Source organism: Mirounga angustirostris, unplaced genomic scaffold, assembly GCF_029215605.1.
Source record: "Mirounga angustirostris isolate CCGP_5_RB_7025 unplaced genomic scaffold, mMirAng1.0.hap1 SCAF_10, whole genome shotgun sequence".
In the NCBI taxonomy this organism is placed as follows: Eukaryota; Metazoa; Chordata; class Mammalia; order Carnivora; family Phocidae; genus Mirounga; species Mirounga angustirostris.
Window position 1 is genome coordinate 21,898,038 of NW_026991718.1, and position 23,194 is coordinate 21,921,231.

General features: G+C 47.3%; 1 protein-coding gene across 5 annotated transcripts in view; it reads left to right on the forward strand.

Annotated features, from left to right (window-relative positions):
• Nucleotides 1-23,194, forward strand: part of SLC4A1AP (solute carrier family 4 member 1 adaptor protein) — a 119,725-nt gene that overhangs the window by 50,213 nt on the left and 46,318 nt on the right. Inside the window, exon 15 of one of the 5 annotated variants that reach the window (XM_064572008.1) lies at nucleotides 1-7,591. This exon is cut by the window's left edge and continues 6,705 nt beyond it. The exons of the other annotated variants lie outside the window; for them this stretch is intronic. The gene's annotated coding sequence lies outside the window, so the exon portion shown is untranslated. The remainder of the gene's footprint in view (nucleotides 7,592-23,194) is intronic. 5 annotated transcript variants of the gene reach the window in all.

Below are 23,194 nucleotides of genomic sequence, written 5' to 3' on the forward strand. Positions count from 1 at the left end.
ACCTTTGTGCCTGGGTGACCAGGGGAATGTCATGCCCCAAACAGAAAAGGGAAACCAGGAGGGAAGGCTGACTTGGGGGAAGATGAAGAATTCATTTCTAGATGACAACAGGGCTTACATTTACTGTCCCAACGGGCAGATGAAACTGGGACTGGAACTCAAAGAGAGGTCAGAGGAAGAGAGCCAACAAAAAGAAGGAGCAATCAGAGAGGCGGGAAGAGAGCCAAGTTGGGGTATAGCTGTAGGAGCTCAGGAGAAGAGAGCTTGAGAATAGCCCTCTGTAGTGTCAGAAAACATGTCCAGAAGTCGAGAGAGCAGGGACTGAGAAAAGGTCCCCGAACTGGACAATGAGGAGGGCGTCACGCTGAGAATGCATATTTAGGAAGTAGAGGTGACTCTGGCACTCTGGAGACATCTCACAGGGCAGGGAGGAAGAACTAAGACCACAAGCAGAGGGCAGCTTAGGGAACAGGGTTGGGGGGAGGGAGGCGTGTCTGTAGGTCGTAGGGAAGGCTTCAGCGGAGAGGAGGAGATTGAGGATCCCTTTTAACCCCCGTGGGAAGAGGAGAGATCCTGAATCAAAAGCAGCCAGATTTCAAAGGCTGATTTCCATGGTAGCTGCTCTGTTTGCTTGGGGATGGGCTCTTGACTTCTCACTTATCATTCTGGAGCTATCTCATCTCACATCACTTCCTTATTTTGGACTCATTTTTCCTATCAGCATTAAAAAAGCAAAAACAAAAACTTTATTGGGTGCTGCCTACTCTGAGGGGCAGCAGACAAGGTCTGAGTGATTGAGTGAGAAGTAAATTGACCCCTCCCTTGACAGAGAAATCCCTTTGAGAACTGCGTCCCTTTGTACTGCCTCATGTAGTCCTGGGAGGGAAGCTTTATTCATAGAGTTCCCATTGTGCAAATGAAGTGGAGGCTCAGGGAGGTCAGGCACCAAAGCTACTAAGTGTTGGATTCCAGTGCAAGTCTTCTCAAGTCCAAGTGCGATGTCCTTGCCACCACCAGTTAGGCAGGACCCAGGGAATGAACTAGACTGGAGATCAGAGGGATGCCCACTATCCCAAGTAAGCGCTTTACAAACTGACCTCCCATGGCCATTTGGGGGTGAAATCCTTGCACATAGAAAGCCACTTTAAAAAACATACATTGATTGACTGTAAAGAGGCAGATCACAAGGGAGGGGAGAGGAAGGGAAGAAGGGAACAGTGAGTCTGTTTGGGAGGAAACTGGCAAGAGGAGCTGATCTATGGGCTACTCGGGGCCTCTGAGCTGGGGCTTTTGACCTGGGGTCCTCAGACTCCTAGGGTTGCACGCACAGCCCTGACATAAGCACAATTGCAGGGTCTGTTTGTGTGTGGGGGGGTGCATATGGACACTTTCTGGGGAAAGGGTGCATAGCTTTCATCAGATTCTCAAAGGGGCCTTTGTCCAAAAAAGAGTTGAAAACCACTGATTCCGAAGCATCTACAGGGACACTGGTATAATTTATACCTGGCCCCTGCCATTTTTTCTAAATCCTTGCCCAGAAATATATTCTAGGTAGCCTTTCATCGGGCACGGGGTGGGGAGGACGGGCTGGAAAGCCCTCCTCTGAAAGCCTCCTTTGGGGCCCTGGTGGTGGAGTGACTCCCTGAAGTCTCCGGGGTGCTGTGCGGCACGGGGTGCAGGGGTGGCCACCCCAGGAAGGGTCGTGTTGCTGCTTCCAGGGGGCGGGAGGGGCAGGCTGTGGGAGCCGGAGCGGATGTCATGGCTTACCTCAGAGCCCGAATTAGAAGGCTGAAAAAATCACAGCAGGAAATAATGTGGTGCCTAAAATAGAAGCATCAACTGGGAGAGAGGCTGGGGAGTAGGTGGCATTTGAGGCTCCTGCCGAGTCCTCCCCAGCGGCTGCCTGACTAGTGCGTCGGAGGCGTGTGTGGATGCAGTCAGGCCAGAAAAGGCCAGAAAAGGCCAGAAAGGCCGAGGCTGCATTTCTGCTAAGGAAGGAGGACTGCTCAGTAAATAGTCACACTCGGGATGGGAAGGCGGGGCTGCCCTTTCTGGCCTGGGGCCCCGCTTGTCTCCCTGCTGGTTCCTTCTCATCTGCCTCTTCCTTCCCTCTCCCCGACAATCTCCCATCCCTGACTTTGATCTTCCACTTTTTCCCACTGCCTCCAGCCTCCTCCTCCACCCACTACCTTTCCCTTAACCGCTCCTCTTTTTTCTCCCTCCCCTCCCCCTCTGTTTTTTCCCACACCAGCCCCTCCATTTCTGCCCTCTCCCCCAAGAGCCTGCCCGCGTTGCTCCTGGCCTCTGGGTTGCAAGCACCTTGCCCTCTTACCCAGGAAGCTGCCTGGAGGCCTTGTGTCTTCCTAGGCAATCCAGTCAGAGGTCATTCTAGGAGCAACAACCTTCAAGGTCAGCTTCCCTCTGCCTGACTGCATGACCCCTCCACCACCCCTGCCCAGGCACCATCCCCACCTCTGTGAGACTGTCAAAGCCCGGTGCCAGCAGAAAGGCCAGCAGGGCAGGCTTCGCTTCACCTGGATCACTGTCTCCAGAGGGGTTGAGCAGTAGCAAAAACTCTGCCTGCAGACCGGGGATGGTCCTCCTTCCATGGACACGTCCACAGAGGGTACCCTCACAAAGACTGGCTATGAGGTTTGCCAAGCAAGGGGCCCACGGCTACTGTGCTGCCTGAGACCAACAACCACATACAAAAATAGTACCTGGCCAGCACTTACTAACTCATTTAACCTCACAACAACCTCCCACTAGAAAAGTAGGTACTTTTATTATCTCCATTTTCCAGATGAGGAAACTGAGACACAAAAAGATGAATACTTTGGCCATGTTCACAGAGATAGTCAGGTGGAAGAGCCAGGATTTGGGCCCCAGGGGTCTACTGCAGGTCCCTTCTGCCAGATTTCACATGTTATTGCCTCTTAGCTTAGTGCCCTTCTATGCAGCTTTTCTTTCTAAAAATGATCTTTGTTTTGTTAATTTTTTCCCCCTGAAAATAAGTATAAGGTATTTGAGATGCTAAGCGTTATGGGTGCTTGGAGATTTCAGTTCTTAAAAAAATCAGATATTCTTATTTTTACTTCTCTGGGTGTTTTTCCCCCCAGCTGTTCCTCTCCTGAAAATAAGTGCTCTCATTTTTGCCATTTTCAAATGCTGTGCATCCTCATCACCATCTGGAATGGAACGGGCACTCATTTGTGCTCAAGTGCGCTGCCCACATACATGCGCCACTGGTTCCCTCCCGCGTTATGTCTTTGTGTCGCTCTGAGGTTAATGGCTTATGATTTGCCGAACAGAATTCTCAGGAAACGTTATGTGGCTAGTGTGGCTTCACATGGGCTTTGTTCCCCGGAGACTGGGCATTATTGGAATAAGTGGTAAGAAATAGTGGCTAAGGTTGTGGGGAGGGGACTAAAAGAAATGTCAGAATGAAATAATGATGTAGTTAACATTTATTAATACTTACTAAATGCAAGTCATTTAGCATTAATAAAATGCTAAGCATTTTACAGGAATGATCTCACTGTGTAACCTGTGTTATTAGTGGTATCACCACCATTTGACAGAGAACTCGAGGTTGGGGAAGGCTTAAGGCTTGAGGGGCTCGTGCACTGAATCAGGACTCTGCAGATTAAAAGGAGGTGCTAGTTTTGGCGAGCCTTTTCCTCCAAAAATATCCGGAAATATCTTTGTCATCGTGCTAATTTTACAAGTAATATGCTCACCGTGAAGAATTAAAACAGCACAGAAGTGTACAAAGTAAAATATAGAAGTCCTTCCCCACAATGTGCCTCTGCATAGACTTTGACACACTTCTACATTTTAAAGTGCCTGGTATCACACTGTCATGCTCTTCCGTGGACATCTGTGTGTGGGGGCAGTCCACACTTGATTATCATTTCACAATGCCAGTGGGGAATTGGGGGGGGCCAGAAGTTATGAACACTTATACTTTGGTCACTTGTTGAAATGTACAAGTTGTGGTTTTATTTTAAGCCATGGTATGCAATGAAAGGTGAGGATGCGGTGCAAATAGGCCCTCGCATTGCTGGTGGCAGTTTAAGGAGTACAATCTTAGAGAAAACAATTTGTTAACATGTATCGGGAGACTTAAAAATGTTCACACTTTCTGCCTCAGAATGATTCCACCTATGGGAGTCTGTCTAACCCACGCAAATAAATAAATGAAAAAGTACAATTTAGCATTATGAGAGTCAAACTTTGGGCATAATTTAAATGTCTTTCAATAAGGGAATGGTTAAATAATAAATAGGAAAAAAGGACAGTTGTCTTTTTTGTGGGAATACTATATGCTCATTAAAAATGATGGTTATGAAGCCTCTAGTGACATGGTAGAAATGCTTAGAATGCAGTCTAATGAAAAAAAGTAGTTCACACAGTTACATGCACTTATGATTATAATTGTGTAAAAAGAAACCATAAAGACATAGTAGCAGAATGATATCAATGGTTATATTACAGTGTTGGGATTAATGTGGTTTTTCTTTTTCGTTCTTTCTGTAATGTGGTTTATTTTTGTAGCAAAAATTATATTTGTTTAAAGGCTGGAAAATGGTTGGAAATTGTCAAAGAACTCTGCTTCCTTTCTCTTCTCTGGATCTGAGTTTCAGTTTCTGTAAGAAGCAGTTAGACTAGAAGGAGAGGACTGCTAACTCATCCTCTGATACTGTATATTCTCTGATAGAAGCAGGTGTTTTCTGTTACAGGTTCGAAGCCAAAAGTCAATCTTCACAACTGAAAACAGATCAGACAGGAACCTGTTTTGTAACCATTAGCTTAGGCTATGCTTGCACATGTCAACTTCTCCATGTTCATTGCAAGAAGAAGAATGTTGTTTAAATCTTTATAGATGCATCCTTAAGGCTCAGTGTTTTCATGGGGAGGTAGAGGGCCCTGGACTTGGCAGTCCTAGGACTGGATGTTGAGCAGTCACTTCCTGGCTCATCCCAACACTGAGGGGCTGTGTCTGGGACCGGCTCCCTCATTCCCCCTCCTATGACCCAGGATGCCAGTGGTGTACGTGGCTCTCCCAGGGCCATACTGGCCCACACATCTGCAGTGCAGGGCCTGAATGGAAACTGTTTCCCTGCCTGGTAGAGAGCTCCTTTTAGACAGGAACTAGGTTTTTATCCCTGGTATCTGAAGTATGAATGAATGAATGAATGAATGAGAGGGAGATAGAGTGAAGATGGCCCATTATATGGGAGACCCAGGATTTCACTGAACCTTTGAAATAAGTGAGGCTAGCAGTCAGGGGAAGCATGTTGTGAGTTCATGGATCTGGAGTATTGAGTGTGTAAGTGTGCATGTGTGTGTGCATGTGTGCGTGTGTGTGTGGTGTGGTGTGTTTGGAAAGGGGCAAGGCTGGAAGAATACCTCTCTGCTAGCACAGCCTTCGTCAGAGCCCAGAAAAGGGCTGAGTGGGCTCTGACTCAGCTCTGTGACTCACTCTGTGCATTGCCGTCTCCATGCTCTGGGCACATCCTCTGGACCATTTCAGCCCAGCCTCGAGTGGAGGAGGGCGAGATTTGGGCCGGCACCTCCGGATGACTCATCCTGCTGAGCTGGAAGGAAGGGGCCAAAGCCCCACTATCCTGCACCCTCATCACCATCCCTTCCTCTCCAGGGGTTCCCATGCAGCCCAGATCTCATGCATAGGTTATGGCTGTTCCGCTAAGGCCCCCATCCAGGCACTGCCCACCCACCTACCCACACCTCCCTGCTTAAACTGCTATAATTTCATCTGAAGTCAGCTTGTAAGGAGGCTTGAAGGCTCCTCCACACCACCCAACTGCCATTCTGTTCTTCACCTCTCACAATACTTTCCAGTTTATAAGCTAGTTTTACATCCCTTTTCTCACTTGATTCTCTCTCAGACCTGTAAAGCCTGGCAGGGTGGCGAATATCACCACTGTGCAGGGAAGGACATAGTAAAAGGATAAGTGAAGGGCACTGAGGGCTGGGGTGGACAGAGGCATGCTGGGGGTGGGGGCAGAGCTGGCAAGGGAACTGCAAGGCATTTGGGTAGACAGTGGCCTGGGGAGGAGGGACGGTGCTGGCTGGTTTGTGACACAACAAGAGATATGGCTGCACGGGGGGCAGAAGACAGACACGGTGTTTTGACTTTATCCTGAGACCAGTGGGAAAGCCTTGAGGGTTTTTAAGCAGGGGGCCCGGGGTGTGGTCTGGCAGGGACTCAGAGCAGGGCAGACCAGGAGGCTATCTGCAGTTCAGGTGAGACCTGGTGGTCTGCCTACGCACAGCAGCCCCTGGGATGGTGTCAGCCCTGAGTCAATTAGAATATGCTGGTTCTATGGTAAAGGGCCAGAGCTCTCGACAGACAGTGACTGGAGTGGGGCAGTAGATGTGGTGGCTCAGGGAAGAGGGAAGAACACTAGGGACCCCAGCACTTAAGAGCTGAGCAAAGGCAGGTGCAGCCCCTGCGACAGTACTCTTAGGAGGAGCACATGGTATGTTAGGGCCCCTGCCTGCCGGTGACCTCCATCCATGTGGACAAGACCCTGTGAAGGAGACAGGTTACTCTTGTCTCATAGAGGTTCACAGGTAAAAGGGCCCAAGGGGACCCCTGGTTCTTCCCTCTGTCGTGCTCCTTCTCCTGCCACCCAATGCTGGGCTGCACGGGTTACCACCCAGGAAGTGAGGACACAGCCTTCGCAGGCAGCCAGGAAGTGGCCTCTCAGAAGAGTTCCCAAAACAGCCAGTGGGCTGTCGCTGCAGGCTCGGGGAAGGGGGCTGGATTCCCTGAGCCCTTTTAACCCTGGGGATTTCAGAGAGGGTAAGGTTTCCAGATAAAATATGGGATGCCTGGTTGAATTTGAATTTCAGATAAATAAATAATTTTTAGGATAAGTATATGTCAAACATTCCATGGGAGGGGCGCCTGGGTGGCTCAGTTGGTTAAGTGCTCTTGATTTCGGCTCAGGTCGTGATATCAGGGTCGTGAGATCAAGCCCTGCAATGGGCTCTGTGCTCAGTGTGGAGTCTGCTCAAGATACTCTCTTTCCCTCTGCCCCTTCCCCTGCTCGCTCTCTCTCAAAATAAATAAAATCTTTTAAAAAAATTCCATGGGATTTACTTATATTTTGAAAGTATTTGATTCTTATCTGAAATTCAAGTCCAACTGGATGTCTGTCCTATTTTTCTATTTGCTAAATTTGGCAACCCTTAGGGTGCCTCACTGCCACTGCATACCAGGGCCTTGGGGATTTTCCTCTGTCTGAGACCATGTCAAGAACAACCTCTGTGTCCCTCAGCCTGCCCTGGGGCTCAGGTCACCTGGGGACACAAGCTCTGTCTCTATGATAGCCTCTAGCTTCTGGCTCAGCCCAGCGGGCATCTAACCCAAGCTGCTGTGGCCTTCCACGTGCTAGCGGCTCCCCACCTGGATGGACAGCCTGCTGCTTCTGATCATGGGACCTAACAAATGAGGTACCGGGGCTGTCCTCTGGTCAGCAGCATCTGCCAGGGTGTCACATCCAGGCCCAGGAGGTGGCCCAGCAGGCCTGGGACTAGAGGACTGGAGGAAAAGGGACAGGTAAGCTCTGCCCTGGGGGTGGAGGTGGTGGGGTCAGGGTTGCCGGGGGTGGGGTGGGGTGTGTGTTTCAGAGGCCTACTGATAGAAAATGGCAACACCGTACCTGGCCTGGGCTTTACAGAGTTCAGGGGCTGTCACATGTCTGGCCTCATTCGACCCTTACCATGTCCTTGTCAAGTGAGCAGGAGGGCATTTGCAGCTGCCTTCTCCTTTATAGATGAGCAAACTGGGGCTGAGAGGTCAGGTCTGCCCAGAGAGCTGAGGCCCCCCCGCCTAGCACAGAGCAAAGTGATCAGCCAGGCTGCTGCTTCAGGAAGTATGGGAGTTGGCACTCTGGGTGAAGTTTCTCCATTTTCACAGTAGGGGGCAGACCTGAAACCATGCTTTAAAGATTGTATTTATTTATTTGAGAGAGAGAGAGAGAATGAGAGACCGAGAGCACGAGAGGGAAGAGGGCAGAGGGGGAAGCAGACTCCCCGCCGAGCAGGGAGCCCGATGCGGGACTCGATCCCGGGACTCCAGGATCATGACCTGAGCCGAAGGCAGTCGCTTAACCGACTGAGCCACCCAGGCGCCCCTGAAACCATGCTTTAAAAACTAGGTGGACAAGGCCACAGCCCTACCCTGGCCATAGGCAAAGAAGGCAGGCCGGCAGCTCTCACTGAAGGAGAGAGTGTCCTTCCAGAGCACATCTCATCTGTACCCCTTCCTGGGCACGGAGTGGGCAACAGAGAGGACCTCTCTGGGGCAGCAGTATGGGTACTGAGTGCTGTGAGGATGTGGGTTAGTCACAGCAGAGTCTCAGTGAATGTTGAGCCAGACTGAAGGAGGAAGACACAGTGAGTGGTGTGCGTGGCTGAAATTGCGCATGTGAGGAGTTGTATGTATTTATTCCAGAAATGCCTTCTGAGCACCTACTACATGCCAGACACCATTCTAGATCCTGGGGATACTAAAGGATAGAATAGATGTGCACACACTGGTGCTTCACAGATCCTCTCTTGCTCGTGCATTGACTGTTTTGACCTCAGCAAATGTAATGCAAAATTTAGCCCCTTTACCAGCTTCCAGGAAAAAACCCTTCTCTACCAAACATAGGGTGGGGGACTCATTTTACTGAAGATTTCCTGGGACAGGGCGAGAAGCAATAAGGCTCTTCTCATAGCTCCTCTGTGCGAATCCTTCTCCCATGGCCCCCTTTGGCCCTGCAGCCCTGCAAGTAGGCCCTGGGGGCACATCGTTCTCCCTCTACCTCCCAACCCAAGCTCCCAATCTGGCCAGCCTTTTGCCCACAGTTTCGCACACATTCCAGTCTTGGGAGGGCAGGCTTTTGTCTTGTTTCTGTCTCACTGTTTGACCTTGAAGAACACGGCCTCAATCTCCAGGGCCCCTGCTTTCTGATGCGGGGATGTTGTCTCTATCCCATTTCCATTCCACTTCTCAGAATTATTCCAGGGTGAAATGAGCTCATATCTGAAAAGACTTGTCCTCAGAACTCTAGCACCGTGGGTCATCTCAACCAGACACACTTGATGGCATCTTGCTCAGTGTTAGATCAGCCAGGGGAAGACCAGGTCCTCGTGTTTTGTAAACTCAGGAGATGATGTCTATGTGAGTAAGGGTTCCCTTTTATTTTAGATTGGATGTAGTTTAGCACCTTGTTCTCACTCTTTTTAATAAAATAAAACAATAAACACACCCTACCATCAAAAGAACATTGACAGCCTGTGTTTATGTGTTTGTGTTGTGTCTGTCACTGAAGCTGCAACTGCAGTGTAGATTTGTAACAAAATGAGTTTTCCCTCAGTGCTGGGGCGTATGATAGTTAAGAACAAAAAGGAGGGCAGATTCTTCTACTGCGTCTTTTCAATCCTGCTTTCTCTTCCTTTTCTTCTTTTTTCTTTCTTTCTCCCTTAAAACAGAGGTGTTGACCCCTCTGTTAACATTGACCTTGGCCATCTCTGACAAGGCCAAGGCAAATAAGCTGGGTTCCAAGAGTGCTGGTGCTCACTCTGTGAAGACTCCAACTGGGGAGCCAGGCTAATGTTCTCCTTCCTCCTGCTCTTGCTGGGGGGTGGGGGTGGGGGGGTGGTTTAGTCCGCTGCTCCGCCCTGCCCTGCCCTCAGAGCTCTGCAGTGTGATCTGGACCGCTGAAGGTGGTGCCTCTAGTGAGCGATGTGCGTGTGAGTAAGGAGAGCAAGGAAAGAAGAGAAAAGACAAGGAGCAATGAGAGACTTACCAGGTGCCTTGTGAGCTCAGAGACAAGGGTGACAGACCCAACAGTCATTTATACATTTTAATCAGAAGTTCAAGGGTGCCTTGGCTGGCTCAGTCAGAAAAACCTTGTGACTCTTGATCTTGGGGTTGTGAGTTTAAGCCCCACGTTGGATGTAGAGATTACAAAAAAAAAAAAAAAAGTTTGGTCTATTGGCTGAAAGTAACAGGAACCATTCTAATTAGCTTGAGCCCCCAAGGGAAAGGTGTTGGCTCACATAAGCTGACTGTGGAGCAGAGAGGGAGCAACTAGGTTCCAGGAGTGGATGCCCTTGGGACTTGCCTTCCCCTCTTGGGTGTTGGTTCATCCATAGCTCTCAGGGCTGTGCCAGAGAGAAGAGAGATCTTCCCACCAGCTTCAGATAGAAAGCCCCAGCAAACAGCAACATACCATTTTTCAGCATCAGATTTCAAAAATATTAAACTTAGATAATCTTAACTGTTGGTGAAGGGATGGGAAAATGGGGACTTCTTAATGCTCTGATACACTGCTGGAGGGGGCATAAGTTGTCCCAGCCACTTTGGAGGGAAATGTGGCACTATGTATTATGATTTTAGATGTGGGTACTATTGATCTGATGGTGCCACTTCTCAAAACCCAGATTAGTAAATCTCACACATGTGCATAAAGAAAGAAATGTTATTTGTAGAACAAAATTAGGAATAACTTAAATGTCCATCTTTAAACCATGGTGTATTTTATACTCTGAAAATATGGAAACTGTTAAAAAAGAATGAAATGTGTACTGACATAAATCCCTAAGACATCTTGGTAAATAGGAAGAGTAATTTGCAGAATGATGCATACAATATGGTATCACTCAAGCATAAACAAAAATGAAAACAAAGCCTTGAAATAATAATAGATATGTCTATGTGTGTGTTTTTCACATATATTTCACACTGTATCCAAATGCTTACAAAAAAGCAACGAGGGACTAAGATTAGGGGTGGGAGGTGAAGGAGACTGTCAGGTTTGACGTTTTTCAATGATAGCATTGTGTATAATTTATTTAGAATTAAAAGTGGAGAGGAAAAAATGATGGAAGCATTCTGATTGGTTCAAGTTGGGCCGTGTGACTATTCCTAGACCAATCAGTGGCCAAGAGTTCTATAACTGGCCCCATCTGGGTTACGCATTCACCCCTGTGAACTCTGGAACGCTACTCATGTTGGGCAGCTCCTTCCATAATTATACATTATGGTGGGGCAAGGAGCCGTTTCCTCAAAGAAGGGAGGTGCTGTTCTGGGCAGACAAAATGGTAAATGTCTGTGGTGAAAGCATTTGGGCCAGCATCATCTGTATGAGTTTACGTATGTGTCACCGAAGGCCAAAACGCTTTGTTCAGTATAATTCTCTTATAGTACGGGATAAGGATTTGTACTGCTCACTGCTGTATCTCCAGAACCCGTGAAAACTCAGGGTATATTGTAGTTGCTTGGCCTAGCAGATATTAGTTGAATGGAGATACCACTATTATCATCTATGATTATTTTAATAGTAATCTACAAATGGACCAGCTGACAGAGGCAACTCCTCCCAGATGCTCTCAGTAGAGGCAGAGGGAAAAAGGAAGAGGAAGTCAAATCGCCAGCTCAGGACTCCTCCCAAGGCCAGGGAGTCACCAGGACACACACCTGGGACAGTTTGGCAAGGACCTGGCGGAGGCATGGGGTGGGGCAGGGGGAGTCTGCAGCCCAGGCACTCATACTTCTTACGACCAAGTGGTGCTTCCTTTACAGGCTACTCACTTTGCAAATGCTCCCTTAGCCTGTGTGATAGCCTCACCAGCTGTGGAAGATGGGCCCACAGTGGAAGAGAAGGTGACAAAATGGGCCAGGTTACCCAGGGTGGGTGACCCTTGGGGGGAATCACTTAAGTCATCTGAATTCTTATTGGCAAAGTGAGAATGGTATCTTAAAGAATCTCTCCCTTAGCCAGTGGTGAACATGTCCCTCCATTATCCACTGGTAAACATAGAGGCATCAACTGAAACCCAGAGAGGGCTCATTTTTCTGAGCGTAGAGAAAGAAGTCAGAGTCTCAAGGATTGAGCCTTGGGGGGTGCCCCCAGCGGGAAAGGAAGGGCATGTAAAGGGCAGAGTGAAGGAAGAATAGGTGGTCCCAGGGGAAGAACAACCAGGAGCTTAAGATCAGGAAAGCTAATGATGCAGAGAGTTCCAGGAAGGGGGGCACCAGCAGTGTTAACACTGGTGCTGTTGGAAGGAGGCCTATGGGACTCTAGCAAGAGAATGGTTCCAGAAAATGGGTGAGGCTGGAAGCCAGCCTGCAGAGGGGAAAGAAGAAAATGGCTTCCAGTTCTCTTCTCCCCACTTCCCAAGAGTGGGTAGTCCTTCCCCCTCTCCCATCCTCCTCCTGAGTGCTGGCCTCTGCCTGGGGAAAGAGCTGGTCTGCCCCAGGTCTGCAGGCATGAAAGGCTCAGCCCCAAGCCCCAGGCCTGACCTAGCCCTCGTCACCCCCTCTCCAAGAGAACTGGATCCTGCTGGGTCCTGCACTAACCCCACTCCCCATTCCCAATGGGCTGAGATCTTGCCTGGAAGGGGCTGACCAGCTGGAACCTTTCTTCCCAGGCCTGGCCTCCCTGGGCACAGTGGCAGATGAGCTCTGTATAGCCAGGTCCAGAGTATGTCTGCTCCAGGACTTCTGTGTCTTGGGCCATGTGGTTATCCTCTTTGGGTCTTCTCTGCCACGCAGGTGCCCCCAAGCCCTGTGCCTCCTCTGCAGCAGAGTTCCCAGAATGCCTCTCACCTGAGCAGTTTTCCTGAATGGAGAAATAGGATGGTCTTAAGACAGAGCAAACATTAAAGCATTATATAAACATCTACATAAATCCGTAATTTAAAAGTGGTATAATATACATATGTCTATATGTTTTATATTTGGGGGTTGAGGCTTTACCGTAGAGATAGAATTTTTATGCCACCCCCCCTTTTTTTTCACATAGCGCCCAATCAGAAACATTGTTCCAGGTCATAGAAAACATGTGAAGGCATTTTAATTAAGGCCAGGAGAGACCAGGAGGAGGTGTGAGTGGAGAGAGGCTCAAAGATGCAGGGTGACGGAGGTCAGCCAGGAGCCCAAGCTGGGGCCAGGGCCGGGAGGGAGGGCACCAGGGCAGTTAGGGCTGAAGGTGTCCTGGATGGGGAGGCCGACTGCCCCTGTTTCCACTCTCACTCCTGTACTAGCTCCAGTGACCCCCCCCCCCCCCCCAAACACCAGGCAGTTCATCCACATTCTTCAGGTTCAGTGGATTTTCCGGTTGGAGAAACATGGGAATTTAAATTGTTGCTACCAGACAGATCTAGTTGCTGAACCTTGGAACGTTGAGCAGAGTTTGGCTTGGCTGAGTCTTCCATAAGAAACCAAGGGGGGCTGGAGGTGTGCATGTCTGGTGGAGACTAGAAACCCAAGCCAGACAATTCACGAACTGAGCAAATTCCAGGACCCATTTTCAACATCTTTCCTTCACTGCCCAGTGCTCTGTCCCCATATCAGCCCCGTCATCACTGGCCACCTTGACTCCCACAGCTGAGATTCTGCACCAACAAACACCACCCTTTGCTATGGTCATTACTCAGCATTTGATGAGTATCATTCATTTAGTCAACAAATATTTATTGAGCATCTACTGTGTGCCGGATACTATGTTATGCTGATGTTACAAGACACATCCTTGTCCTTAAGAGACTTCCATCTAACCAGCAGCTAGCTCAGGGGACCACAGAGATTGCCAAAACTTTTGTCGGGGTAATAGAGCCCTCTGTGAACTGAAGACAGCTTTGTATACCTCCCCAGAAAAACACCACATGCACGGAAATCTGCATACAGTTGAAGGTGGCACGAATTCCCATCTATGATTTGAACATCTGTGTTCCCCACGTCGCAAATGCTTTCTCTAATTTAACCCTCTCATTCTGTAGATCAGGAAACTCAGACCTAGAGAGAGAAATTACTTGTCCAGGGTCACACAGTGGGTTAGGGACTGAGTCAGCTCTTGATGCCAGGACTGCTGGCCCCCCAGACACTGCTCTGCCAGGCTTCCACTGCCTTCCCTGCTCGCTGGGAGAACCTGGCTGGAGAGGGGTCCTGGGCCACTTCCCTTTCAGCTGCCAAGTCTGGGGCTGCCCAGCCTACAGGCCTCCTTCTCCACCACCCCTCCGCCCGCTCAGGGCTGTAAGCCAGTGGTCAGGAGTTCCCTGAGCAGTTGCTCTGGCCCTGACCAGATTGGTTCCTCCCAGACGTCAGGGGAAATGTTCTGCAGAGAACAGGATATGTTTTCCTGCAAAAGCATTTGTCTCACAAGATGATTTGCATACTGGTAGGGACACAAATGTCATTCCCTGCCCATTTCCTCCCTAGAGAGCAGTGTTCCCATCACAGCTTTCCCCTCAAAGGACAAGCCCAGCTCCAGCCCCAGCCCCAGGGGACAACTTCCTGATAGGAGGCAATCAGACATTAGTGAGGGCTCCCCGAAGTAAGGAGCCTCCTTTCTTGCCTTCTCCCCCTTCCTTGCACATCTTGGCTCCAGCTTTGGCAAATGGTCTGCTCCTGTGATCCCCAGGGTCCTGGGCATCTACCTTGCTCTTATAACACTTTCTTGGAGATAAATTACTGAAAATTCAGCTGCTAGAAGGGAGGCTTGAGGTGATGTTGGGTGAAATATAGTAACAAATACTTAGTGCTTATTACATGCCGGACATTGCTCTAAGCAACTTCCTGTAAGTTCATGGGATCCTCACAGTAATCAAGTGAGCTTGGTTCTATTATTTTTTCCATTGTCCACATGAGAAATCAGATTTAGAGAGGTTAAGTAACTTGCCCAAGGTCACAAAGCAGGTAAGCAACACAGCCAGAATTTAAACACAGCCAATCTGCCTCCTAAGTTGGGACTTTAAGGACTGTGTTATAAGAGGGAGAATTAGAAGGTTGGAGGTCTATTCTAGCCCTTGAAGGCTGTGCTGTAGTCTAGAAGCAGCCCCCTGGAGTTCGAGTTCTCTTATGATCTGGTCTCAGCCCCATGGCTATCCCTCCCTGCCTGCTACCACCATGATCCACTGCCTAAACAGTCCATGAATATAGCCCAGCTGGTCCACACATACTCTTTTCTCTACCCAGACAACACTTCCCCATTTCTCTATCTGAAATGTCTGTTTTTCTACAGAGAACCTCTGAAAAACCCTTCCAACATCTGTAGATTGAGTCAGGTGGGCCTGTCTCCTTTTTTTTTTTTTTTAGTGTGGCTCTCATCAATTTGCCTTCTGATTATTTACTAGTAAGTCTCTTTTGCTCCTAGATTTCACCCCTGAGGGCTGGATGTCTGTCTTATTCATTTCAGAATCCTCAGCACTAAACCCAGCACCTGATATGTGGTAAATACTGAGCAGACGTCTGTTATATACAGGGAACAAAGTATGTTATAAGATAATGTGCACAGTGTGCTAAATATTGTATTATGTTTACTCTATATCACCACCAGACCAATCCCAAATGTTAACGATTTTCACAGAATTTGGGGGTTACAGGTGATTTTTATTTCTTTGAATGTCTGCATTTTCCAAAACTTCCATAATGATCATGTATTACATAATGAACATGTATTACATGCTGCTGTGAACATAGGAGTACAAGTTTTTGTGTGGACACATGTTTTCATTTCTCTTGGGCATGTACCTAGGAGTGGAATTGCTGGGTCATATGCTACCTGTATGCTTAACTGTTTGAGGAATAATAATGTAATTATTATTTCTTTTTTTTTTTTTTTAAGACTTATTCACTTATTTGAGAGACACAGAAAGAGAGAGAGGGCGGGGGGCGGTGGGGAAGAAGCAGAGGGAGAGGGAGAGAGGAACTCAAGCAGACTCTGTGCTGAGAGAACCCCACGCAAGGCTGGATCCCAAGACCCATGAGATCACGACCTGAGCCAAAACCAAGAGTCCAACACTTAACCAACTGCACCACCCAGGTACAGTTATTTCTGAACCTATGAGAATAAGTTGCAGATGTGCCCCTTTATCTCTAAATACGTCAGAGAAAACAAATCAAGGACTTTTTTCCCCATAAATTTCAGTAATCAAATTTAGGAAATTTAGTACCAAAAATATTACCATCTATGATATAGTCCCTGTTTACATTTTGCCAATGATGTCCTTTCCGGCAGTCCTCCCTCCCCCCCCCCCCCCCGCCCCGATCTGGATGCAGTCCAGGGTCACCCATTGCGTTTAGTAGTCATTCTCTTTAGTTTCCTTTAGTCCCGAATAGGCCCTCAGCCCTGTTATCTTTCTGTTGCTCTGTAAAGAGCCCTCAGTTTAGTTGTATCTGATGTTTGGGTGGATGAGTTTCCACTGTCTGTTTGGTAGGCACCGAGGTCAAGTTGTGTAGCTGCAGAAGGGAGGAGACGTGGCTGGGCACACATCTGCGCCTTCTAGTCAGACCCGGACGCGGGGTGGGGAACGCTGTGGAAAATTCCTCCCCTGGAGGATCTGCTGGGAAGTGCCACAGGAAAGAAAAGCGGCTTTGTGGGGGTTTCTTCCTCAGCGTTCCTCAGAGCAGCTGAGAGAGTGAGGGATGTGTCTCTGGACCATGTGCTTCCTCATGGCTTCACTGAGGGCTCCTGAGGACTGACCAGCCTGAGCCAAGCCTGGGAAAGACTGCAGTGAGGGATACCGGCATGTCCGGGAAAGGGCAGAGGGGGGAGACCAGCAGGCTCAGTGCTAGGAAGGACCTGCCCCTTCTGGGAAGGACCCTGATGCAAGTGCCCACCCCCTCCCTTACCCCCTCAGCCTCGCCCTGCACTCCTGCTTCCGGCAGCCCCAGCTTAATTCTTTGGAAGTCTCTGGGGGAGGAGATTGGGGCCTGATTCTAATCAGAGCATGAGATAGAGATTGGGAGCTGGAAGGCAGTTTGCTTCACTTGGCTCTGAGCCTACTTGCTCCACAAGGACTCCCAGCTGAAGGCCTCACCAACCTTTGCAAGAGGCCTTCTCAGAGCTCTGTCAACATTATTGAGAAGAGCATAATCTTCAGTCCTACCCCACAGCTGCCAAGCAAAATTCTACCTGAGGCAGCCCTGGCTCTTTCATTTGTTCTTAGTTCATTCATTCATTCACTCATTCATTCATTTTGCGGTTGAAGATCCCTGTTCCTCATCCTTCCCTCTCCCTCTTGGGAAAGAGGCTTGGTGGGGCTTTTGAGTGGCGGGCCTGCACCCAGCCTGCTTCTGTTGAGAACATCTGTCGTCCCTTGGCCCCACCCATGGCCTTGTGTTCAGGCCACCCCAGGGCTGAACTAACCCCAGCTCAGTTTACAATGTGGGTGACAGACTAGGGGAAAGGCAGAGCCTTAGGGAGCCAGGAAGAAAGGAGTAAAACAGGGAGAGGAGGAAGGAAACCCATTCTTTGAGCAGGTAGTGTGTTAGGATACCTGTAGAAATGGCATTGTCATCTGAGTTGACACTCAGCCTGCAGACATGCTCCGTTCTGTCCTTATAGGCTTTCGAAAATTGGAAAAGTTCACATGAAAATCCAGATTCTGATTTTTCTGACCAATACAAAGATCTGGCACCCCTGAGCCTGTGTTCCACGTGGCAGCCATGGCTGAGTCAGGAAAGCTTTTTGTGGAAGTTCTCATCACTAGTTCCATTACCTGTCTGTCCCCAAGAGCACCTGTGATCTCATCAGGCCTCCCCAACCCCCTGTGAAGAACATTAAGCCCATTTTGTACATGGAAAAAGCAAGGGAAGAGGTCAATAGCCTATGGCCCAAGGTCATAGCCAGGGAGAGACAGGACTGGGAGTCTCACCCAGTTTTTTCCTGGTCAAAGAGCTGGTACTCCCAGCAGCAATTGGATGGACTGCAGATGTAGATGGCAAATGAAAATCTGGCCAACAAGCTCTGGGCCCTCCTAGGCCACTGCAGAGTCCTGAGCTTGGCTAAATAGCTCTTGGCTGAGGCTCTGGAGAGGCAACACTTTACCAAAGCATGAGTGGGAAGTGGTTGGTCAATGGTCCCACAGCAAACATGGACAGGTGAGAGGCCCCAGGCACCTTGGCATGGGGGCACCGACCTCTCTCTGGTCAGTCTAAGCGGTTGTCCTTCCTGGCTTCTTTCTCTTCCCTGGAAGAAGACTCCCTTTGGCAGCATTTGGCTCTATTTGGCCTTTCGGCCACACATGGTGCAGCCTGATGGCTCAACAGTGCCAGAACCACTGTAGTCTATAAATCACAGCCCAGTTCAGTCCAGGCAGGCTTCCTTGAGCAACACTCTTTCTGGTCCACTGTACATTCTCCTCCTGGAAAAGCTGGATGACTCTTTTCTTAGATGGGCTTGGCCAGTACTCCCTAGCAGCTTCTAGGAATGAATGGAAGGGCAGCACCTTAGGGTCACAGGAGGCGGGATAACTGCTAATAAGAATAGTTCAGCTGTGTATGGCACTCTACAGTTTATAAAAAACCCTTTCATGTCCATGTGTATTATTTCATTCTCATAATTTTATGAGCCAGACAGAGCAGAATTGGCAAATATGTTCATCTAAGGAAAGGGCACAGAATATTGATTTACCTTCTCAATCCTGCTACTTAATGTTGGGCAAGTTCACGTCATCTTTTTTAGCTTTTATTTCCTCATTGCTTAAAAAAGATAACAAGCTCTCCCGCAAGGCTACACTGCTTCATAACTCCAAGGAGTGCTATTCGCACTGAGTACCAAGTGATGGGTCCCCTTGCTCCTAAATGATGGGTCCCCTTGCAGTTGTTCGCGGTGTGGAACTCCTCCTATGCATGTTGTGAAGATTAAGTGACATGATTTATGTACCAGCAGCACAGGGCCTGGAAAATAGTAGGTGATTAACAAATGCTTGTCAAGTGAATGAACTGCTCACTCAGTCATGATGGCTTTTGAGAGGTGCTCACAGGAAGAAGGAAGTAGTCCTGGCTCCCTGTGGCTGGTGTTGCATTTCCTGCCCATTTTTCTGTGACTCTTGCCAAGTTGCCCTTTGTCCCAGGCCTCTGGGCTCCCAGCCGGCTGGAGGCACAGACTTATCTATGGGACCTGGAGAGCTGGGCCTGGGCCGGGTAATGACCAGCCTTCCGCTCACTTGAAGTTTCCGTTGGGGGGCTGGAAGCCACAGCATCCAGATGGCTAATTGCTTTGTGCCTGTTTCTGCAAATCACAGTGATTCACTGTCCCTGCTGAAAACATGCTCTCTTTTCAAAGATTTAATGGTTTCCAAAATTAATTTAGCCTCATCTGTTATCCCCCTGCCCTTCTGCACTGTCCCCTCCTCCCAACACCCTCCTCCACCCCAGGATGGAGCTTTCTGCTCCAGAAAACCGACTTTCACTCTGTAGGGTATAGTAGAAAGCGTTGGGGAGCACAGAACACTTTCCAGGGTCACCTGAGCAAATGCTGAGTGTGGAGTTTTTGGGTAGAAGCCCAGGAGGGAAGGGCTGGTGTGAGGGGCACCTCTCTCACCATCCTACATGCTTTTGGCCACCCAGCCCAGAAATGACTGACACTTCAGGATCAGGAACTCCAAGAAGCTCCCATTTGCACTGCTTTGCTTATAAAACTCCTAGACATCATCTGTTTTCTACATGTGAGATACATTGTTTATTTTAGACAGCTCATTATGGGTCTGTGAGACCTTGAGGCCAGAGCCTTGGCTAAGAGACCAGAAGTTTAGGGAGTTCACCTCCATCTGATTCTGACTTGTTTTTTGACCATCTTTGGGCCTTTGTTCTTCTCTAGTAACATAAAGGTAATATAATTCCTACCTCTACTCACTATTCATTTATTTTTTTATTAAAATATTTTTTTAAGATTTATTTATTTTAGAAGGGGAGAGGGACAGGAGAGAGAATCTCAAGTAGACTCCCCACTGAGCATGGAGCCTGACGCAGGACTGGATCCCACAACCATGAGATCATGACCTGAGCTGAAATCAATAGTCAGATGCTTAACCGACTGAGCCACCCACTGAGCCCCCACTATTCATTTATTTAATAAACATTGAGACTTTCAATATTTTAGGCATGTGCTAGGGGTTGGGGATACAGTGGTTAAAAAACACCATAATCCTGGCCTTTCAGGATCAGCTCACAATCTAGAGTGGAGAAAGAAAGGTCTGAGGCCAGCAGGTGAATATACGCTGTATTAGGGAATGTCAGGCATCTAAGGAAGCACCCAGTCTGGTGGAGCCAGAAAGGCTCCCTGGAGGAGGAGATGCCTGAGCCAAATCCTAAATGATTAGAAGGAATTATCTTGACGAAGAAAGAGGAGGAGGAGAAGGAAAAGATGAGCAGTGTTCTAGGTAAAGGAAATAATATATGCAAAAGCCCCAAGGTAAGGAAAACCATGGTCCATACTAAGGATCTGTAAATCAGTTTGGTGTGACTGGCTGTGAGAGTGGGAGTATGGGGAAGGTGGCTGGTGACAAATGTGAGGCCAGAGCAGCAAGACCTTTTAGCACCTTATGGAATCATTGATGGGTTTTAAGCATGGTCCAGTGCATGTTTTAGAGAAATCACTCTGGCTTCAGTGTGGAGAGTTGATTGGATGAGGTAAGACAGAAGTAGGAGGGTCAGGTATGCAACGGCTGCATCTAAAAAGTATTCCAAGACCCTGGGTGAGATACTGCTAGCCATTTTTTATGAAACAAATGAACAAAATATGGATTTTTATGGATTTGTAAAATTCTCTCTGTGACTTTTGGGTTTTACTTTATCTATTTCAAGGCTGCATTAAATACATTCAAATTCCCAGTTATTATGTCTTCTTGGTGAATTGTTCCTTTTATCAGTATGTAATGTCCCACTTTGACCCTTACAATACTTTTTATCTTAAATTCTATTTTATTTTGCCCATTAATAAAGGACTAGTTGAATCATTTGTGGTATATCTACACAATGGAGTACTATGCAGTTGTGAAAAAGAATGAGTGACATCTCCATATGCTTCTATAGGGCAATTTCTAGCTTACATTGGTGAGATGAAACAGTAGAGTGGCGGAAATATGTATTGTTTGCTACTGTTTATCTAAAAGAAATTACTTGTCTGCGTATGTGTTTGTCTATATTTTAAAAAGCAGAATAAATCATAACAAAGAATAAAAAATGGTTCTCTCTGGGAGAGAGACTGAGCACAGGTGTTGTTGATAGAAGATAGACTTCTTTGGGTTTTTTGCGTGTTTGTTTTGTTTTTTAAAGTTTTTTTTTATTTTGAAGTAATCTCTATACCCAACATGGAACTTGAGCTCACAACCCAGAGATGAAGAGTTGCATGTTCTACCGATTGAGCCAGCCAGGCACCCGAAGCTAAACTTCTTTGAATAGATGATATTATGGACTTGACTTTGGAGCCATATAAATATTTACATAATTATAAAACAATAAATTAAAATAGAAGAAAGCAATTTTAAAAAAAGGAAATGATACCATGTATCAAATTGGTGGCAAAACTTAGGGAATTGTTTCAAGAGACTTTATTTTTGTAATTTTTTTTTATTTTAATTTTTAAAAAAGATTTTATTTATTTATTTGCCAGAGAGAGAGCACAAGCAAGGGGAGCAGCAGAGGGAGAGGGAGAAGCAGGCTCTCTGCCGAGCCGGGAGCCCGATGTGGGGCTTGATCCCAGGACCCCAGGGTCATGACCCGAGCCGAAAGCAGATGCCCAACAGACTGAGCCACTCAGGCGCCCCTCAAGAGACTTTATTTATTTATTCATGAGAGTCAGAGAGAGAGAGAGAGGCAGAGGCAGAGGGAGAAGCAGGCTTCCCGCCAAGCAGGGAGCCCGATGCGGGACTCGATCCCAGGACCCTGGGATCATGACCTGAGCCGAAGGCAGACGCTTAATGACCGAGCCACCCAGGCGCCCCAAATTATTGTGTTTTAAAGTCTCTTGAGGGGGGGCGCCTGGGTGGCTCAGATGGTTAAGCGTCTGCCTTCGGCTCAGGTCATGATCCCGGGGTCCTGGGATCGAGTCCCGCATCAGGCTCCCTGCTGGGCGGGGAGCCTGCTTCTCCCTCTCTCACTCCCCTTGCTTGTGTTCCTTCTCTTGCTGTGTCTCTCTCTGTCAAATAAATAAATAAAATCTTTTAAAAAAAACTAAAAAAACCAAAAAAACAATAATTTGAGGATGTGACTATAGAAGAACACACCCTATGAATAATGACCAAAAGCCCTATAACAATATTAAACTTCTTATGGTAATCATATTGTTAGTAATATTATTAATATTATTCTGGAACTTACCTACTATATGTAGGTAAGATGAAGCAAATAAACAATTATGTTAACATCATTAGTATCCAAGATTTCCAGGTAAGAGAAAAGATAAAAATCAATACATATAAAAATCAAATAAATTAAGAAATATAAAAATATAATATAAAAATCAAATAAATTAAGCAAAATATAAAATATAAAAATCAAATTAAGCAAAAATTCAAAATTTGAATTGGAAATATAAGTATAGACTTACAATCTATTTACTTATTTTTAAAAACATTTTATTTTATTTTATTTTTTTAAAGATTTTATTTATTTATTTGGCAGAGAGAGACACAGCGAGAGAGGGAACATAAGCAGGGGGACTGGGAGAAGGAGAAGCAGGCTTCCCGCTGAACAGGGAGCCCAATGCGGGGCTTGATCCAGGACCCTGGGATCATGACCTGAGCCGAAGGCAGACGCTTAATGACTGAGCCACCCAGGTGCCCCAAAACATTTTATTTTTTAAGTAATCTCTACACCCAAAGTGGGGCTCAAACCCACAACCCCATGATCAAGAGTCACATGCTCTACCAACTGAGACAGCCAGGCATCCCTGGGCTTAGAATCAATTTAAAATAATCTCCCAGTGAGGTCAAATGAGAAGTCCTTTCAAACAATAACCAACCCAGTAACAATGAGTACCTCTAACTCCCAGACTGTGATTTCTAAATACCACATTTTACTAAGACCAGGGCTCCTTGGGGGAAATGGTTGATTATAGGATAAGATAATGTACAGTGTGGAAAAATCAAACCAGATAGAAAGAAGTTGTCGAATACTATTAGGGTCTTGTCAAAAGAACAGCAGCATCAACTTGAAGAGGCTCCCACTGGCCAAAGAGGGATAGTTTAAGTGTTTTAATCCAGTGAAGTTATCATTGTCATTGACACTTAAACTATCATTACCGATGGAGGTATACAACACAATCTAGTAGTATTCTTGCCAAAAGCTGAACCTGAATCAAATAAAAATGCCACATACTTACCAATTTATTGGACATACAGGGTATAAAGAAAGATGTAAACAACACTACTGTTAAACAACAAA